Source organism: Spermophilus citellus (genome assembly GCF_964194105.1).
Source record: "Spermophilus citellus genome assembly, chromosome: 8".
NCBI lineage: Eukaryota > Metazoa > Chordata > Mammalia > Rodentia > Sciuridae > Spermophilus > Spermophilus citellus.
The window spans coordinates 28661741-28680450 of record NC_138189.1 but is presented as its reverse complement, the minus strand read 5'-3'; the positions used below and the strand labels follow the sequence as shown (position 1 = coordinate 28680450).

The 18710-nt window shown below is 37.9% G+C and overlaps 1 protein-coding gene across 1 annotated transcript in view; it reads left to right on the top strand.

The window, feature by feature from the left end:
* Nucleotides 1-10771: 10771 nt before the first annotated feature.
* ARAP2 (ArfGAP with RhoGAP domain, ankyrin repeat and PH domain 2) overlaps nucleotides 10772-18710 on the top strand; it is a 188698-nt gene continuing 180759 nt past the window's right edge. Inside the window, exon 1 of the mRNA XM_081303707.1 lies at nucleotides 10772-11281. The gene's annotated coding sequence lies outside the window, so the exon portion shown is untranslated. The remainder of the gene's footprint in view (nucleotides 11282-18710) is intronic.

Below are 18710 nucleotides of genomic sequence, written 5' to 3'. Positions count from 1 at the left end.
TGAATCAGATATTGTTGACTGTATTATTGATTGAATTTGGGAAAAGATGTGTGAGAGAGTGGATGTAATACTTGGAAACCTAGGCTTTTGTGGTAGTTTCATATTATTCAATGAGATGATTATAATCGTGTATAGGCTTGTACCCAGGATACACCTTATTCAGTGGAAGATTTCTATCAGTAACAGAGATGAAAGCCAGTGTTAAAGTCTGTTATCTGGACAAAGGTTGGCTATGGATGCAAGTCACCACTTAAGCTAATAACACTCTGTCCTGCAGGGAGATGGGCTGATGTAGTAATTACAGTGAGCTAGACTTCTGCATCCAACAATGGTATTAGGCTTGAGTTCCAACCTTACTGTTCACAAAGTACACGATCATGGACAAGTTACTTAAACTCTTAGACTTTTAGGAATACTCACTATCAAAAAAGGCCAATTATAAAATCTAATATAGTTATAGTGAGATGAAGAGAAAATTTTGCACACTGGGCTTGCATGTGGGGAGTATTTAATAAATATAAACCAATGCTTATGAACATGGGTAGTGTTTTACAAATACAACTACTCACAGGTACATACATGTATGCATACTTGCAATAATGAAAGACTCCCATTCTGTTGGTGTAGCATCCTGTTCTTTTTCTAATTCATGCCTACAAAATTATGTACTTGGCCAGAGAATCTTGTCTATTATTCTTGGCCATGTCAGATGTAGTGTGGAAAGCAGTTTTGAAGTTCAGTTTTGAAGAAGGCAGGATAACAGATCCTCCATCTGAAGTAAATGTTAGCCTGAACTTTGCTAGAGGCCCCAGAGAGTGTGAGTAAAGTTTGACATAGGCCTCTGGAAGCACTTAGTTTATTAAATGAAAAAACTCAAAAGGGACCCAAAAGGGGCATCAAAACTGCTGCCTGAGAGGGAGTATTGGCAGTATCTCAGGAGCAGCAGTTAGAGTCCCAACCACAATAGGGATTGAGGAGATGAGAACTAGGAGAGAAAGAGCCAGGAAATTACTACCTCATCTACCACTTAAGAGGCCACCCTTCCTTCTCCATCTCCCTTTTTCCTTGACCTGACCCTTGAGAAATCAGTGGATGAGGAGGAGCTGAGTACCTGAAAAGAAAATGTTTAGCCCTCCCCATCCCACTAAACACCCCAAAGGAGGTTTCAGACCTGAAGCAGGCTTGAGGGATTTGGGGCTGATGGAGCACAGAATGCTTTATACTCAATGGACTGCATTAGAATTAGTCTTGTATGCTAGATAGCACTGCACTTTTTTTTTTTTCCTAATGGTGCTGGAAATTGCACCCAGGGCCTTGTGCATGCAAGGCAAGCACTCTACTAACTGAGCTATATCCCCAGCCCTGCACATTTTTATCACATAAATTAGACTGTTTATGTCATTGGCACTGTTCAGAAAAATCTAGGGCATCTGTTCCATATGTCATTCAGGGTCAGGGGAAGAGTAAGTTCAAAACATAGTTTGGAAAAGAAACTTAAAGAAAGACTAAAAAGATTTTAATATTTAGTTGTCCCCAATGAATTCTGCTGTTTGAATATGTACCCATCTGATAATTGTTGAAATGATTTGCTTTATATTAGAAGTGTATTCTGTACTTTATGAAGATAATCTAAGGAATTAAATTGATGTCCTTTTCCAAAAATATTATTACTTCTTTAAAAATTGTCTCCGCCCAGAGCATTAAGACAAGTGACTGATTCCTGTGCTGTTTTATTTTCTTGCTTTGCTGGACATGAATGAAAACCAACAATCTTTTTTTGTTGTTGTTTAGTGCCCTAGAAACTGTATTGAAAAAGCAAGTATTTGTGGCTGAATGAATGCATGAGCAGTAGTTCCTTTATGAGCGAAAAGAAAGAACAGTTCAGTCAGGCATGACTACCATGGTTTCTTAAAACACTTGCAAAACCTACTGGGCAGAGACTGTGTTTTCTGGTTGCTAAACCAGACTGAATTTGCAGCAGTGTGGGTATGAGAGTTTCCAGAGGAAAGAATACAAAACTGTGACACAGGATGCCACGGAAGCCATGTGGAGTAAAGGAAATGCAAACTTGTAAGATAGGTCTTTGAAGGTCTGCACCTGCTGTTCAGCAGAACTGAAATGGCATGTTGTATTCTCACACACAGAAAAATGATCAAATGGCAGAAAGCTATTTTTTCCAAAAAAAAAAAAATGTATTTTAAAGAAACTGGGAAGATTACCTTTCAGACATAGAAACAAGATACATGGATCTTTGCTGTCTAAAGAATAAAAGACAGAGCTAGCATCCAAGTTACTAGTAGCCAAAGTACAAACTGAACATGAAGTCAATGACCAATGAAATTTTAAGCCACATGTCAACTTCTGGCACTCTCAGGTACAAAGAAAGTAACTGGGTAACTATCTCCACTCTCAAATCTGCCAAATCTTTTTCATGAAGTGCTGAGACTTTCTTATCATCGGTTCCCTTTCCTCCAATCTATTTTTTAACTACTCGGGTTGGGGACAAATACTGAATTTGTTTATATAACATGAAAGAGGCACCTCACATTAAAAAAGAAAAAAATTATGAATCTTCCTTTTAGAATTTTACTGCAGAAACTGGAAGTATGAATTCACCGGATTTTCTACAGTTATTGAAATACAAATACAAACCTAATATACACTTCAAAAAGCTGGTGAATTGTCCATATGTATTATTTTTTAAGTTTTTGTCTATAAATGCACATATTTCTGCACATTAGACTGTGAAACTCCTTTCTTCAGATGGAATAGTAGAGTGGTTAACAGGGTGATCCCTGGAATCATATGTTTGCAACCTAATTTCTCTGCATCTCAATTTATTCAGTTGAAATATGGTCATAATAATTATACTTTCAATCAAGGGTTGATTTGAATACTATATAAAATAAGGACATAAGATTATGTTCTTCCCCCTTTAATGCCTTCAATAATGCTCTATTGCTTTTCTGATAACATCCCAAACCCTAGACATAGCCAATAAGGCCCTACATGTGGTAGCAACCTTTCTAGCTAACTTCATCTTGTTCTGCTCTGCTTTTTTTCACTGTGTAACTAAAAACCTTCTTTCAGTTCCTCTGAAGTTCCTGTTTTTTGCTGCTTCTGAGATTTTATGAACGTTCTTCTTTGCTTGGAACAAATGTCTGCCCTCCCCCATGCGTGCACAGCAACACATAGCTCACTCCTACCCATTTTTTACTTCTCAGTCTAAATGTCACTTGTTTTAAAAAAGACTTTTTTCCTTCACCAATTGAAAAGCATTTCCTTTCCTTACTTATCTTTAGCATAGAATGGTGTTTGTTCCTAGTACCACAAATTCGATACTTGGTTTGAAATGAATGGAAAGATGAAAAGGAAACAGATGAGGACGTAAGTATTACTTTTATTATTTTAGACAACATGTCAGCCTGTGGAAAGATTCACACTTCTCATAGGTCATATAGCTGGGAGAAGCAACTCAGAATTCTGGCTTCCTGACACACAGTGAGAAAGTGGGGATGAAAGAGTAGGGCTTACGTGGCCAGTGCTTCCTTCCAAATGGACCAAATAAATAGGCTCCTCCTCTATCATGGGGCACAATGCATGAGGTGGGGTGTGATGGGGCAAAGAGAGACTGGGAATTAAAACTCCCTCCATGTGAACAAAAGACTGGGAATAGGGAAAAAGCACTTTCTACTTCCCCATTTAAATTTATTAATTTAAAGCATACACAAAGACTATTTTTAAGGTTAGAAACAAATACTAGCAAATTCATGTGATTTAAACATAGTCATGCCTGTATATGCTATAAACGTATCAATATATACATTCACATATGTATGCATAGATATACTATGGAGTATATATCTATAATATATACTCTATTAATGTGCATATACATGGAACATACACATACACACATATATATTATGTACACATGTATATAAGTCAGTGTTATTATTGGGGAGCTATGATAATGTAAGTTCCAAGAAAATAGTGAACTCTATTTACTCTGATGACCTCTGTGTGTGTGTGGTTTATCAAATCTTAAAACACCTATAAAAATTAGTTGAATGAATAACATCTGGGTAGTGTTTCATGTTATTTGACTTATTTTGAGAACACAGTAGCTATTTAAGAACTTGTGATGACTGTATTGCTACTGCTTCCTCAGATTAAAGTCTTATTTCGTGGGAGGTTTATTATCTGGGTTGTATATTTCTAACATTTCCATTTTAGAATTCCAGAAGCTTGTTCAAGGCAAGCTAGTCTTTAACTGATAACAGTTTCAGAGAATATCCCATAGTTGCAACTTCCACAGTTTCTGAGTCAAAACCTCAAGGAGAAAGAGGGTGTGTAGGGACTAGAACAAAGCAAAGAGGAAGTGTCCTACCCAAATGTTTTCTAATCTGTTGAGGTTCCTGTGAGTGCTGGTTTAGTGCTGTCAGAACTTCTGGCTTTTTAAAGAAAAGCTAAAAACCCATACTTTAATGTAAGATCTAAGTTTTAAAAACCAATTAAAAATTACTGAACTCTATGTGACCTAAAACATACTATGGACTTCCTGCTTTTCTGTTACCTACAGACTGCTATTTTGTGAACTTCATTTTTGACAGTTGTCTTGTGGTACAACTTGTCCTCTGTCCTTTTCTTGTATTAAATGTACCTTTTATATAGATAATATTCAGTGCTTTTCAAATGCATTTTCTCACAGTTTAGTTTCACTGGTTCACAAGAAATCTATTTCTAGCTATTGCTTTTGTATCTCTACCTCCCTATCTTTTGCTTCTATTAATTCCTCCTTTTTTTTCTTGATGAAGAGCTTTGAAAGTTGATTATTAATTATAAGTGTAGAATTCGTAGAAAAGAGAAAATATGCCTCAGTGCATTTTCAAGCTGCAGCACACAGAAAAAGAATTTTTGATATGTTTTGCAAACTCAACTATATATGTAAGAATAATTGACTGCAGAAGCAGTGATTTTTACACCCAGTAAATGTATTTCATCTGTGAACCCACTGCGCAATATTTGTTATGTCTTCTGGGATGTCTCTTACGAATTATTTTTCCTTAAGAATGTTTTTCCCCCCAAAGAACAATAAAATTAGAGTTTTATGTAGCAGAAATGACAGAATGTTAATTTCTAAATGCAATTTTTCTTCATTTCCTATAAGGATAATTTTTATTCTACTGAGAGGGAGAAACACTGTGTCCTCAACTTTGCCACAGTGTTTAGCAAGCACTTAGAACTTCTATTATGTTTGTATATGAAAATGTTCTTTGAGACTTTCTTGGACATGGAGGTTTGTCAACTATCTGCTCTGCTTCCTTGCTGTTCAAGAGAAACCTAGTGTAATACTTTTGAAGAGACTTATGAGACAATGAGGCTCAATATATGTAGCATTGTCAATGCAAGGACGTGAATGAAGTGATGACAACATAAACCTCTGATGGAGTTCAAGAGAATGTGAACAAGGGCGATCAGAGCAGGACCACTGCCCTTGGCAGTCCACTTTGAGATGAATCCCCATTTCAGAAGAAAAAATTTATATATTGGTATCAATGCAATACTTTCATTTCTTGTGCCTGAGTTTCTGAAATGTTAGTTATAGAGGAAAGCGTATGTTTATATTTTTCTTGACTTTGCTTTCTGATATTGAAAACTTACATTTTTTAATGATATTTGAAAACTTACATACTTTAAAGTAAATTATTTACACGATGCCATCACCTGAAGATCAATTACTGAATTAACTGGCTACTCTACACTGCTCCTACATCCATAGTAACCTGGGAAGACCTATGGAAAACTAGTCACTGGTTTTCTTGTGGTGAGAAAGAGTTAATAAAACTTTCAAAGAAACTCATGTAACTTGTAGCCAAGTCCCACAAGGAGCCAAGCTAGTGAATATAAGTATTTTACTTAATAAAACAAATACTTACCCAAGGCTCTCTGTTGGGTACTTGAGGGAATACAAACAGTAATGAAAAGAGCTTCTCTGTAGCAAACATGCCAGGCGGCAGACAAGGGTCCTCAACCAATAGTGAAGACCAAGAGCAAGAGCACAACCCAGGAAAGAGCAACACATAGTTCAGAATGTATGGCACATCATGCCCCCCCCTCAAAATTAGGCATCAGAAAAGAACCTAAGTTCCTTTAGGTCAGAACTTTTAAAGCATTGTCTACAGTATTACAGCTCTAATCATGTGGGTTTCAGCCCTGTCTCCTTTATTTACTGCTTGTAAGTTCTTAGATAAAGTAATCTTTCCATTCCTTCATTGACTAAAAAGGAGCTAATGATAGTAGTTACTTCTCAGCCCTATTGAGAGGATTAAACATGTCTGTAATGTGCCGTAATGCCTGTTATAAGAATTTACATGTAAGACCATGAAGAATCCAATTGAACTATCTGAATATCTATTTCTCAAAAAAGGACACATAAATGGCCAAGAAGCATATGAAAAAATGCTCAACATGACTAATCATCAGAGAACTGTAGATTAAAAGAATAATGGCTATTATCAAAACAACCTAAGTGTTGGAAAAGGATGTGCAGAAAAGGAACTGAAGTACCCTGTGTGTGGAAATGTCAATTGGTAAAGCCATTATAGAAAACAGGATGAAAAGTCCTCAGAAAATTAAAAATGGAACCACAATCTGATCCAGCAATACCACCACTGGATAAATATCCAAAGGAGATGAAGTCAATACATTAAAGAGACATCTGTATCCCCATGTTCATTGCAACACTGTTCACTATAGCCAAGATATAGAATCAACTTGTCAATAAATGAATAAAGAAGATGTGCTATATGAACACAAAGAAATACTATTCCACCTTAAAAAAAAAAAAAAAAAAAAGGAGTAACTTGGAAAACAGTACAGTAAGTGAAATAAGCCAGGCACAGAAAAACTAATACTGCATGTTTTCATGTGTGGAATCTAAAAATGTCCAACTCACAAGTATTGAGTAGGAGGGTGGTTACCAGAGATTTGGGGAGATAATAGTCACAGGATACCAGATGCAAATTAAAAAGAGTGAATTCTAAGAATCTGTCCTGCAACATAGTGACTACAACTGATACCAATGTGTTGAAAATTGCTAATAGAAGTGCTTTCTTCACACAAAGAATGAGGTAATATATATGTTAATTAGCTTGATTAGCCATTCTACAATGTGCACATATTAAAAAATAGCATGCCCTACATGATAAATACATATAGTTTTTGTCAATTAAAAATTTAAAAAGGATTTACCCACTTCTAGGCTAAATAGACAAAAAAGGGACTTGAATCTAATATAGAGAATGAGCTAATGAGCAAATAAATAATACAAAACATGAAGAAAATATATCTTAGGCAAAGCCTTCAGACAGCACAGCCCGAGATAGAAAACTTATATGTGAAAACTTTATTGGGGAGGTTGATCCCAGGGAATAGGATTGAAAAATATGGATTAGATAGCATATGGGGGAAGAAAAACAAAAAAAGCAGATGATGATTCAAAATTTAACCCTAGTGATGAAGTCATTGATGTCAAATTTGTATATTCAAATTTGAATAAAATTATAAAGTATGAGTGGAAAACACATTATTTGTAAGTAAACATATACTTTTATTTAAACTGATGAGTTGAAGAGAGATTTGTCTATTTCCTATAAAGCTCTAATATGTTATCTGGCAAAAATACAGCATTTTCTTTTAGAGAAAATAAAGAGTTACTTCAAATTCTGCTGTGTGAATGATTCTGGGCATCAAAGATTTGGAAATGTTCAGGAAGGACATGGGATTTGTAGTCTTGAAGAATAGAGAAAAGAGAATAGAACTAATGCAAGGGAGGTTGCTTTTAAATTTTTTTTTTTTTTTTTTTGTAGATGGACACAATACCTTTGTTTTATTTATTTATTTTTATGTGGTGCTGAGGATCGAACCCAGTGCCTCACACATGCTAGGCAAGCACTCCACCACTGAGCCACAACCCCAGCCCAGGAGGTTGCTTTTTTACTTAGTGCTTTACATGTATAATCACTTTAAGTTCTCATAGGTATTAGTACTGCCTGATTATGTAGGGTGGGGAGGAACAAAACAAACAAAAAAAATGTGGGAAATTCAGGACCAGTTAAATTAACAAGTTTACCCGAAATGCCACAGACTTCTAATGATGAGGCTCCATTCTGAGCACAGGCCTTTCCAAAGCCTAGCACTATTTGCTTTCCCTGAGACAATGTAGTGCAGAGGACACATCCTGGGAGAGACTGGGTTGGACATTCTACCTCCTATGGTCCTGGTCCTAAGAGGTTGACTGATAAGAGTTAACTTCTCTTTCCCTCAAGTTTCCTATAAGGGGATAGCAACACCATCTCTTCAAGGAGCTGTTGAGATCGTTAAATGAATTCTTATAAGCAAACAGTTTAGAATGGTAGCTGGCACCTAAGTGCCCAATGGTGTCAGCCCCAGGAGGTTAAGGAAAAGGGGAAGGAGAGAAGGAGGGAGAGACAAGAGAGTGGGGAGGAGGGAAGAGTGTATTCTCTGTAAGCCTCTCTCATTGGCAGAGTACCTTCTGGGTACAGGGGTCTGAGCATCAAAGTCATAAAAGCAGGCAAGGCAGCTTTATATTATCTCTTACTAAAAGTCTAGGAACCAGGGGTGAGAGTAGCTCAGTTTGGAATAATTTCAGTTTAGATGGAAATTACTGGGAATATATACCCCAATCGCTTGACAGTGAACATATCTTAATTCTTATATAAAATCTGTTTTCTTGTGTATATTGTATCCTGAATATCTCACTGTGAGGGCTGCTAAATAATTTATATAGTCTAAATGTGTTCCATTTACCCACTATTAACTATCTTACCTCTTTAAATTTCAATTAAGCCTGCATTTATAAAATTAGGAAAAAAATTTCAACTCATACAGTTGTTGCATATATATGGAATTTATATTAGCTATTTGGCTAGAGATTTGGTGATTAATAAGCAGTTAGTAAAAGGCAGCCTCTCACCATCTTTTCTCTGACATTTTATTTTTCTTCATATATTGAGATTCATCAACTTATAAACAATATATATATATATAAAGGGAGAGTACTGTTTTTCTTTTATGTCCCAGAGCTGTTATTAAATCATTTATGTGCCTTACAACTCATACCTTCATTTCCCCTTAGAAGAACACTAAATCCAGAGTGTATTTATCTGCTATCCATTGTATCTTCAAATGGTTAGCGATCAGTAACTTTTAAAACAATGAATAATTAAATGCTAATCAAGTAATGAAGATATTATTACAAAGAGGCACAAAGTCCCAATTAGTTTATAAAATCTCCCAAGAAAAGTAGGACCCAGCAGTGTGTGACCTCTGAGACACCATACCTGATGTAATAATTTTTGTTTATTTATAGCCTACCTTGTTCAGAGAGGATTTAAGATGGCTTACAAAGATAAAAATACAGGAGAAGTATGTGAGAACTCACAGGGAGAAAGAGAAAACAACAACAGAACAAACAAAAACAAGATGATTAACCTAAGATGAACCCAGGAAGGAGCCACATAAGTGAAATTCCTGTTATAAATGCAATAAGAATCCAAAGAAAAAGGCAATTCTTGAGGTTTAAAAAATGTCAAGAAGTCTTGCCTGGCAGAAATGGGGCTTGCTATTAAGTATTTGGCTCAAAGGAAACAGATTTGGTAGCTCTCTAGCAGGCCTTAGCTGCTAGAGTCTCCCCAGGGAAGGACTGCCCGTTTGATGGGCAATAAAAATGCAGATGATGACTTGAAAACTCCCTGGAGCCTGGCCTCCTGGGAAGCCTCCTACACTCTGGACTTCACCAATTATCTCATTTTCATAATAAGGTCTGCACTTTCCCTAATTGCTTCACTTCCATCAACAGGTGGGTGGATGGGGGGAGGTAAGATTTCACCTTTTAAGGGAGAACTTCAGGTACACTCTCTGGAGAGATGTTTACTAAAAAGAGAAGAAGAAAAAGAAGAAGAACCGGGGAAAAGAAAAGAAAAGCAAAACCTAAAAATAAGGAGTTGTTCTATGAGCGGTTTTGCAAACAATTCGCTTTTACAGACTCTTCAATATTTGGAGTCCATAAGGGTTTTCTGAGATTTTTTTTTTTTCTTCCTTCACATTACATCAAAGAACAGAGTATCAATGTCTGACTCAGAGAGGAAAAGTCCTTCCGGGATAGGATCTAATAATCTCTCTCTCCTCCCCTCCAGGGGAAAAATAAAAGAAAGACGAATTTCAAAAAGCAGGGGTGAGCCTGTATTCCTCAGGGAAAAGAATTCAGATCTATATTGAAACTTACTGTTATCTGCTTAAAACTATGGCTACTTGGGCAAGTTGTTCAGTTTCTCAACTAGAAAATGGGAATATCAATCTCTTCCCAGTAGGGATGACGTGAGAAAGAATCTTATATAATAGGTTCAGCCTAAATATACCGCGGTCTTCCTAAATAATACTGATTCCTGGGCCAACTAAAGGCAAATTTACCAAGCAGCAGCCTGGGGAAATTAGCCACCAGATGAGTCTTCAGTGTGGGAAATGCTGAGGTGCATGGGAAAGTACTTAGTAAGTAGAGTAATATTAATAACCAGTTGCCGCGAGGTTCCGCCCATTTGACAATCAATCCCCCATTACTGCGCACAGACAAACCAACTGGCCCGCAGGAGCCGGGAAAGGGTTGCAGCATCTCCCTCCCGGGAGGGTGGTAATGCCCGCGTCGCTTTGGGCTCAGGGACGCACCCTCGCAGCATCGCCAGCCCGGCCGGGCGACTCCGGGCCTAGGTGCGCCAGGTGGCGAGGGTGTCAGGCGCGGCCAAGTCGCGGCGGACTGAGTCAGTCGCTCAACTATGCTGCGGAACCAGGGCTGCCGGCTCGGCGGCCCCCGCCACTGAGCTCGGGCTGCCCCCGCGCGGGGCGCCGACTCCCCGCCCCCGCGGGCCAGGAGGAAGCCGTGGAGGCGCGGCGCGGGAGCACCTGGGCAGGGCGCCGGCGGCGGGCTCGGCGCTTCCGGAGCTGCGCGAAGTTCCGCGGCCCGCGCTCGCTGCGCTCTCCGCCTCCAGGTGCGGCGGCCGCGGCGCGCGGGCCGGAGTAACAGCGCCGCCCGCGCGGCCGCCGCCGGGCAGCAGACGCGGCTGCGGGCAGCCGGCAGAGACTGCGAAGGAGGAAGCCCCGCGCCGGGGGCAGAGTGAGGAGCGAGCGTCCCGGGCAGGGACAGACGCCCGTGTTGGGGTTCCCCAGCTCCGCCTCGCCTCGTTTACGGAGCTCGGCGGCCAAGGCGAGTACCCGGGGACGGTGGTGGGTCGGGCTGGTGTGGCTCGGACCCGGGGTGGGAGGACAGCTTTAGGATGGGCCAGGGCTTTTCGGCACTTCTTTGGGTAAATTTCCAGAGCGCAAAGTGCTCAGCTCTGGTTTCTGATCTTTGGATTTTTGCTCCTGCGCGTGGGAGTCTAAAAGGAAACCAGAAGCCGGTAAGTGATACAAAAACTCCACTCACTTCTGGGATTTGACCCGGTCGGGTGACAATCCAGATAGACAACTAGACTGCCCCTCCATTCCCCCCGCCTTCCTATAAAAGGGAGCTGTAGGGAGTTTCAGGCACCAAGTTATTTTCTCGGTATAGATAATGACTTTGACCTGGTCTCTGTGCTCCCCCACACACTGCTTGTCATACACTTTAAAACAACAGGCCTGTTAATTAATTACAATCATTCAGGCCTCCACCTGCCTGAACCCAACTCCTTTCACGGGGACCTGTAGGGAGTGCTTTACTAGATTGATATTTCTCCTTTACTTTTTGGAGACAGTTCTCTTGGGAGAATTGGTGTCCATCCTATTTATTAAAGTAAGTTTTTATTTTATTTCGCTTTGGCTTGTTTTCTTGGACACTTGACCCACCTCCTTGTGTTGATCTGAAGTTATTTTGATTTGGGGGAAGGCTTAGTGAATTATATTGTGAACTATAGCCTTTGATAATCAGAAAAATACAAGACAATTATGTTAGTGTGGAAGAATGACATCCTAGGGTTGTTGCAGATTTGTATGGTGAGGGCAACTTTTTTTTTTTTTTTTTTTTTTATTCTTTTGTAAGCTTGCCCTTGAAGTAGGCTGCTCAGTGGAATATATCCTTTGGGTTTTTTTTTTTCTTTTTCAGTGTATTGAAAATAAGCTATTTTTAAAAGTACATTTAATTGGATGTCATTGTTATTACCAATAATAATATTGTGCTTACAAGCTTAGTATTGATTCCCCTGCACTTAAGCACTCTACACCAGCTCAAATCTATGGAACGTTGCCCATAAGTAATTGGAAGGTGAAGTTATGGGTGTTTTAAAAAGGAAGCTAACTTTTTTAAGGAAAAAAAATACCTCTGAATTCTCACTTATGACTTTCATACACTTGAAAAAGAATTATGGAAGGAAAAATCTCATGACATTCCACTGTTAACAGTGTTTTAAAAAGAAAAAAATTGGGTCATGGAAGTAGGTTAGAGCTAAAATGGAAATAATTCTCTGGCTTTTCCCCAAACAGATATTTAACACACACATTTAAGGTGGGTCTTAACACCAAGAGGATTTTATATAGATTGATTTGTCAGTAATCAAAGATTTCTTTAAATTAAAATGTACCCAGAGGGTAAGTCCAGTGGCTTGTTAAAACTTATTTATGTGTATGTGCGTGTGTTTGTATTTTTTCCTTCCTCTGTTATCCTTTCAGATTTTATATGGATTGTCTGAAAGGAGAAGCTGACGGTACATTTAAAAACAAATTCATTTTTTTTTAAAATATCACAAGTACTTACAGTGGTGCTCATAGGTATCCAATGAATACTTTGCAGATTTAACTGCTCTTAGTTACTGCGGTTATATACAGAACAGGATTATAATGAATTGTAGTTTGCTTAGGAATTTTTTACATTAGCATGGCGAAACTCAAGTTTTTGAAACCTACCTCAGACTCCGGGTTGTAGACTTTGTGATATCAAAGAAGGGATTTTTCTCTTTGTTTTTTAACTTTCTAACCCACTTCCTTCCAACTCAAAGTTTGGTGAAAGTGACTATAAAAATGCTGAGTATCAATGATAGTCATTGCTTTAATGCCTTCTTTTAACATGTTTCCCCTATACCCCATTTATTTATTGACTCATTTATTGGACCCAACTTTTCTGTATACTAAACTATAGACATTTTTGGAATTCCTTATAAAGTATTAATTAGGTGCAGAATTACAGTACTTTGACCAAATGGGATAGATGTGAAAATAGAGGCTAAGGGATGCCATCTTAATTTTTTTCTGCCAGATGGTTTATTATTTTAGTCATTTTTAAAAACTGCTGGCCTGTTTATATATGTAATAGTAGTTTTTTTTTTTTAAGTGAAACTTTACTCAATGTTAGTCTCTTCTAATTTTGTTATAGTTTCAGCATAAGCTGATTTGTTTACCCTTTATTGAGAGGGAGCAGAGGTCCTATTCTGGGTTGGAGTAGTCATTTTGTTGAGTAGCTTTGGAATTAAAAAGCACTTGTGAGAGGTAGAGGAATTATTTTTCTCTCTCTATATATATGAGATATATGTGGGTAGGTGAGAGAATGCCCAGGGACGGGTTGATAATTTGTCAGTTCTGATGGTTGCCACAAAAATAGAATGCAAAAAGGACAGAGCTAGTTCCATTACATAGCTTTAGGATGAGGTTTGATCTTTAGAAGAGTGGAAGGAAATTGTGGTCTTCATTCTGATTGTCAGGTGACCTGGGCTCCTGGGGTATGATTGTGGGAGGGGCTACAGAGATTTTGTCACTACAATCTTCAAGAAGTGTACATTCCTTGTGTTGTTGGTCTGAGCCCTCCACAACTAACAGCAGCCTGCCATTCCGGCTTCACCTTTTATTACTTGTGGAACCCTGAATCCTTCCCAGCCACTCTGCTTCCTTGCTGTTGTCAGTGTTTATCTTCTCCTTGTGTGACTCCTTGATGTCATTGGTTCTACTTTCAGATGGTGGCATCTCCTTCTGTAACACTTTTTTGTATGAATACATCTTGAAACCCTCTGCACTTGCTGGTACATCAACTACTCCATTGGCAAAGCTCTGAAATGCCTCAGTGTTTTTCGATATTCGTGGGGTTGATTTGAGAGGTTTCGAGTTCCTAAGTACTCCTGAAGCATGATGCTTCTTCTCTGTGTGCTTAAAAATAGAACACCACTAAAACATAAACCATAAGAAAGGTCACAAAATTTGATTTTTCATGTTACTATGATTTAAGTGCTTTTTTGGGGGGCTCCATCAGATTCTTCCAAAAAATTTTGCTTGGTTTTGTTTTGATATTCTTCCTTCTAGTGCTCAGCAGTCAAGGATGGATTGTTGATTTGCATGTCATTTTCCTTTCCTCCTTGTCATGTCTAATCTACCCCTTTGTTTTAAACTCTTCCAGTGAAGACACTGTATCTTCACTTTGTTTGTAGCCCTTGGCACTATTCTCAAATGAGATAATAGATACTGTTATCTTGAATTGCAAATATTTCCCACTATTATCTTGGAGTGGGTAGTGTTCCTTAAATATTTATTGAATGAATAAATCCTAAATAAATGGACCAACAAGTTAGGAGACATTTGTTAAGGTACTTTCATAAGAAAAAAGAAACTTTAATAATTATTGAACTAATAGGAAGGCCTCAAATTCAGTTGGAAAAGAGGTCAGGGTGCTATTTATAAATGCAAAGAGAGGAAATGTTCACAGTAGGCTATTTTGAAACATCTGGTTGTTGGTCTAAAAATGTGATTCTTAAAGTCAGAAAGATTGTGAGTTTACATTTGTACTAAAATGTTGAAATTGGAATATAGTGTACATACAAAAATGTTACACAGTATGAATGTACATTTAAAAATGCTTGTACTTAAATATAATATTATGCCTTTTCAGCTGAGTAAATTTAAACATTAAAGCTCTGTCCAAAATATCATGTAGTGGGACAGAATCCTGAAGGACTTGTGCCCATGCTCTGTTCAAGAGGTCAAAGTCATCTGATTCTCCTTTTAGCTGTTAGGATACAGATGTGGCATCCAGAAGCAAGTGCCCAGGTATTAAGGCACACAGGTGGGAGTTCTCTGCAGTGAACCATGCTTAGCTTAACCTAACCTTCCCTTTCATCATTCCTTCTTCTGCCCCTGGAAGAACTCCAGGAGATGAAATCTTCCTTTGGTTCCCAAGAATCATGACTCTACTTTAAAGATCTCTCCATTAGAATTTAAAAGAAGTCCCAAACCTCAGCTAATGAGCTTAAAATCTAGATGGGCACCTTGAAAGGAGAAAGACCTACTGAAGCTAAGAGATTATCAAGCACATAACTATTAAGATATTATCTAAAACACTGAAACCGAGGTATTAACTGTGCTACTAATAACTTCTCATACCAACTAAAGGAATTAGAACTCTTGGATGTCAAATGGATATTAATTCTAGGTTTTGAGAGTTGTTTTTCAGATGCACAGTAAGAAAAATAATAGAAGCATTACTCGGAATAATCCTTTCTCTTTGATCTAAGCCTAAACTGATGTTTCCTAGAATCTATTTTAAAAGCAAACCTCAGTTATTCTAGCAGCTACTAACTAAATATTCATTGTTCTCCAGATATCATTCTAAGATCCTTATGCATATTCACTAGTATCACCCTCAAAACAGCCCTGTTAGGTAGACATTCTCATCCGTGCCTTCAGGAGACAATAGTAAGGTTCAGCAAAAGAAGGAATTTCCCAAGGCTGCATTGGTTGCATGTGGCAGAGCTGCAATCCTTGGTAATCACTTAAGTTTGTATCTTAGGTCTAAAGTGTTTGGGTATATCCATCAATCTCAAAATGCTAACCACATCTATATTTTACAAAATTAATAAAACTATGCTTACTGCTATGTTAAGTGCTTTGTGGTTTTATTGAAGAAGAGCTTCCAGTGCTCATTTAAAGGAACATTACTGTGCATCTGAAGAATGCCACTCAAACCAAAAGCATTAATATCATATGAAGGTGATCAAGTGTAGGATTGTATATAACAGATGAATTAATTATTTATTGTGCACTTGTTGCTTATGTCAGGTACAGTTATATAGACCCTACATATTTTTCTTGTTTAATCCATGAGAAATTTTACAAGATCTGAGGTATATTATCCTCATTTTACAAATGAGGAACCTGACCTTCAGGAAAGCTTAACTTAATGAAGGTACACAGTTTAAAAAGTAGGGAAGCCTGGGTTGGTATCCAGACATTGTGATATCTACATTACTGTGTGGGTGGTATTAATGAAAGATTAAGGAGGAATGGAAAAGGCAGGGGAATGTCTTGGAGTGATGGTACTACACTTTTAAGACTTGGCTCTCAAAAGAAGAGAAAAAATTCCAGGTATGTACAGGGAGTTTATTCTATTTTCCCCAACCCCTTTTTGTTGAGGTAGAAAACACAAAATTTGGCATCTTAACCATTTTTAAGTGTACGGTTCAGTAGTGGTAAGTATATTTACACTGTTGTGAAACATTTCCAGAACTTTTTCATCGTGCAAGACTGAAACTATATGCTCTGTAAACAACAGTGCCCTACCTCTCTGTCCCTGGTAACCACCATTCTGCTTTCTATTTCTAAGAATTTGACTACTTATGATAACTCACGTGTGTAAAATAATACAGAATTTATCCTTTTTGTGCCTGGCTAGTTTCACTTAGCATGTTGTTTTCAAGATTCAGACATCTTACAGCAGGATTTCTGTTTGGTTTAATTTTTAAGGCTCCTTTGGATTCTGGTGTGTGTATCGACCACACTTTTGTTTATCTATTCATCTGCCTGTGTGAGATGGATTGCTTCTTTTGCCTTTCATTTAAAGTCAGTTCTTTCAGATTTTGGTCAGGTATGTTTAATATCCAATAACCTCTCTCCTAGTCCAGCAGTTTTTCACCACTCCTGTTGGCTGTTCATGTGGTCGGTGAACACTTATTTTGGTATTGTTTGATTATTTGATTTTGGCTTTGTGTTGTTGTACTGCATCAGTTGTGCTCTGGTCCTGCATCGACTGTCTTTTGCAGTTATAGATGAAAAATACATTTTAATAACCTAAATTCTGTATTGCCATTATCTTATACAGTAACCTTAACAATGTTATCCATTAATCTGTTATAGGCTTTTAAATTGCAGGCAGTTACATGGAATGGATATAGGCTTCCATAGTTAACCACTTACACAGACACACCCACAGACTGAAAGGTATATAAATTTGAATTTGCAAGGTGTGGTATGTTTAAGCAGCATTTCCCTAGGGAAGATAAGTGCTTTTTGCATAGAAGATATAGCCAAGGGAAACTCTGAAGTCTTTGATAATCTCCCTATTGTTAAATCAGTCTTACAAGTATAAGGAGGCATCAGAGTTAACAGCACAGGTTGTGGAATCCAACTCTTAGAATTTGGGCTGCACTTTTTCTCTACTGTGCGACATCAGACTAGACCTGGGAATTTCCTCCTAATGCAGCCATGAGAATACCATGAGGTCCTGCACAGATGGCTTGCAAACACTTTCCAAACTATTGACTATGACAAGCAATACAAGCCTGAGGGAAAAATACAAGCAGATGGATATGCTTTGTTGAGTGGGGGAGGAGTAGTGGTCAAGGTAGAGGACAAGTCAGAGGAGGTCAGAGTCTGTGGGTGACCACATCTAAGAGAGAAGACCCAGATTGAGGGAACTTGGCTTCCTGTAAGGGTTTTTAGTTTGCCACATAATAAGTTTGGTGAATGAACACTAGTGGAGAAGGATGTCAAATGACCAATAGCGTGCTTTTCGGGACTAAGCACTCATGCTATCACAGTAAGTAAGTTAGTGAATAAGAAGTTCTGACCTTTATCCTTTACACTATACTCTATATTATGGGATGGAGTTGTATGACAAGTACATTATCTCTTAACCACTTTCTCTTTTGCTTGATTGTGGGAAACAAACTTGAATGTTGTCTTTATGAATACTTAGAGTTAATATCTCAATATTAAAAAGTGAGTTTGCTTGATATACTAATACCATTATAACTGTTTATTATGATTATATTCTAGATTTCTGTAAGACTTTGGCCTCATCTAGTTATTTCAGGAGGTTATCCATATGAAGACCTCTGATTTTCCAAGGAATTAGCTACTGTATGCTCTGTTTATTAGTATATGAAGACAGGGACGCTGTTTTCTTTTACCATCTGTAATGCCCAGTGCCATTTAGAAGAATTGGAGGAATAAAAATTTTACCTGAGGTTTCTATTTGGGGTATCATTGTAGGGTGTCATAAGTTACCTCTTCTATCTAGTGGTGCTACTTAGTCATCATGACCAACATTTTCCCACATCTTCTGGATTTCAACTGGGAGGTGGTTCTACTCCATTGGTAACTAATGTTCTGGAATACAATAAACTTTCATTGTTATAAGACTATGTAAGCCTTGTATTGTAAGACATTGAAAAGTTTCATTATTCATTCAACAGTGTAATTTTTTTAAGCTCTTTTCTAAGATTCTTTTCAGTTCTATGATTATTTCAGTGTATTATTTCATCATATTTTCAGATTCTGTTCATGCCAAGGTTATGTTTCTGATTTTATGATGCGGTTTTTAAAATGGATTAAACATATAATAGAATTCAATTAGACTTTTGCTTTTTTCTTCTAAAAGGTGTTATAGTCTAGCAGAGGTAATG